Raw genomic sequence first — 2,940 nt, 5'->3', positions numbered from 1 at the left:
TTTGTGGAAATGGCATTTACGTCATTAAATTGATACCTCAGCATCAAGCTTGTGTCCTGCAGCAGTGGTCCAGTGGTAAAGTGTATATAAGTGATGCGTATTCTTGGAGTTGCGAGTTCAAACCCGGATTAAGCTATATATATATACAACATGTTTTGTTTTGGTTGTTTGTTTTTGTATAAAGCCTCACACAATATCTATATTAAGCGAGTTTGTTTTAAACATGACATACATATTAATTCATTTTACCAGGCCTTATTCCACACAACTCCGTGAATTTCCCGTGGAGCCAGCCATTCAAACAAAAACAAACGAAACAAAACAAAACAAAACAAAAAACATTATTGCCAACAGCATTTGGTGTTCCCAGGCGGTCACCCATCCAAGTACTAACCAAACCCAACGTTGCTTAACTTCGCTGATCGGACGAGAAGCGGTGTTCTCAACGTGGTATGGCCGTTGGCATGAGACTGCCTACACATTGTGGCTAATAACCAACTCTTTTAAGTCATCGCGGCAGGATACGGACCTGCTTGTGGTGTCTTAATGGTAATTGTATCCTAACATATTTTTGTCTCCTTGGCATGGATATTTAACATCGTTTATTCAGTCTTGGGTTTATGTTCTTTCGCCATTTACAGACATTTTACATCTACCTACTTCCTCAGCCTGCCCTGCCAATTTCTAATGAATTTGTGGATTTTCTTTTGTAATACAAACATGTGTGTGCTCATCTGCTCTTCAGTTTTTATGATATTTGTCTCATCTGTCCTGCTTTATGATACTTTTACAAAGAACATGAACAAATGCTTCTATTTTAGAGAAGATATGGGATCCAGGTTTCGGAGCCGTAAAACCAACCGTCGTGATTGGTGGACGAGTTGCCAGGTTGCAGCTTCTGTACCGTGCCGGCACATAAATAGGTTCGGCTCAAGCGGCGGCAGCATCATTCCCCCGTGACTGTCTGAGCGTCTCTCATCACCTTGGTTATCTCATCATCATCATGGTAGAAGCAAAGCCTACCAAGAAGGCTGCGGCTGCTGCTGCTGTGGTGGCCACCACCAGGAAACCTCGCGTCCAGGTTGCTCACCCGAAAACTAGTCAAATGGTTCTAGCCGCGGTCGCAGCACTCAAAGACCGTAAGGGCTCGTCTCTACAAGCAATCAAGAAGTACGTTGTTGCCAACAACAAAGTCGAGGCTGCCAAGATCGCCATTTACATCCGAAGATTTCTCAAGAAAGCAGTGGCTGACGGCATTCTTGTTCAGACCAAGGGAAGTGGAGCTAGTGGATCATTCAATCAAGCTGGCCGTAGCAGAGAAGAGGGCCGTTCTAACTCCCAAGAAAGCCACCACAACCAAGAAACCATCTACAGCAGCAAAGAAGGCCGTGGTAACTCCCAAGAAAGCCGCCACAAGCAACAAACCACCTACAGCCTTGAAAAAGAAGCAGCAGCAGCAGCAGCTTGTTGTTGGGAACAAAAAGCCCAAAATAAAGAGAGCTTCAAAATCTCCCAAACCACCCAAGGCAAAGAAAGCTGTCAAGAAAACAACAAAGGCAAAATAAACGACGACATGCAAGCAGCATGAATACACATGACAATAAACATCCAGGCCTCCCCCCTCAGTGGAGGGGCCTCATATGATTCCAAAAAGAGTTTAGTTTTGTAGACAAATAAATCATTACTTTTGGGGTAGATTTACTCTGTATATAATATATATATATATATATATTATATATATATATTATATATATATATATATATATATATTATATATATATTTATATATACACATGGGTGAGGTGATATGGTACCAAAGTTTTGGGTAAGGTGATTGACATTTACACAAGATAAAACACGAACCAATGGGAATAAAAACATAAGAATGGAAGTAACTGCAGAAGGCCTATTGGCCCATAACACAAGCACTTCCTCTTGATGCTTCTATATTGGTTCGGAGTCTTGAAGCTATAATATATATATATATATATATATATATATATATATATATATATATATATATATATATATATATATATATATATATATATATATGCACACAAAACTAAATAGTCTTGTTAGACAAATTGCCCCTATTAGAGGCAAGTTGACTAACAAGCCGAATGACTGCAATTGTTTTGAATTTGAGTTAAATCTAACATAGAAATGTAATCAAACCTAACCTAACCTATGCTAACCCAAGCTAAGCTAACCTAACCTAACCTAAGCTAACCCAAGCTAAGCTAACCTAACCTAACCTAACCTAACCTAACCTAACCTAAGCTAAGCTAACCTAACCTAACCTAACCCAGCAATTCATGATCTTAATATAATACTGTTAATTGGATAAACCAATTTGGAAAGAAATGTTCGAAAATAACAAAATTAACTGTGCTTGTTAGGAAAATTGGGCCTTGCATACTTGTCCCAATAGTGTGGTTCTCGCTTTTAGGTACGACATAAACGTATACCTAAGTTGAGAGAGAAAAAGATTCGCACTCAAACATGCATATCGATTGCCAGTCCTGAATTCTGGGTAGATATTCGTGTCCTCCCTTTTCATTTACCATCATTTGGATACTATCAAAACAGCTCTGAGAAGGATAAAATGAATAAAACGGGTAGCTCACTCATGTAAAAAGGAAGAGTTGGGAAAGATCTCTCTCTCTCTCTCTCTCTCTCTCTCTCTCTCTCCCCCTCACCCCCCCCCCCCCCCACCAATGATCCTGCTCTGCTAGTATATAACGTAACAAACCTTCCCCCCCCCCCCCCCTCCCTCCCCAATCAGAGTCCCTTTAAGCATGCGAGGATAAAAAATAGATTTCATAAGACCCAATGTGCTAGCTGATATCAAAACAATTTATGTTATCGTCTATTAAGCCCTTCAGTAAAAAAAGTATAGGGACCTAATTAGGTCCCGTTTTGAGGTGGTGGTGGGTG

General features: G+C 40.1%; 1 non-coding gene across 1 annotated transcript; it reads right to left on the bottom strand.

Annotated features, from left to right (window-relative positions):
- Window positions 1-345: 345 nt before the first annotated feature.
- Window positions 346-464, bottom strand: LOC138360823 (5S ribosomal RNA). Its single transcript, XR_011226682.1, has one exon. It is a non-coding gene; the product is annotated as a 5S ribosomal RNA (ribosomal RNA).
- Window positions 465-2,940: the final 2,476 nt, after the last annotated feature.

Source organism: Procambarus clarkii, unplaced genomic scaffold, assembly GCF_040958095.1.
Source record: "Procambarus clarkii isolate CNS0578487 unplaced genomic scaffold, FALCON_Pclarkii_2.0 HiC_scaffold_122, whole genome shotgun sequence".
NCBI lineage: Eukaryota > Metazoa > Arthropoda > Malacostraca > Decapoda > Cambaridae > Procambarus > Procambarus clarkii.
This window is presented reverse-complemented; position numbering and strand designations above follow the sequence as displayed.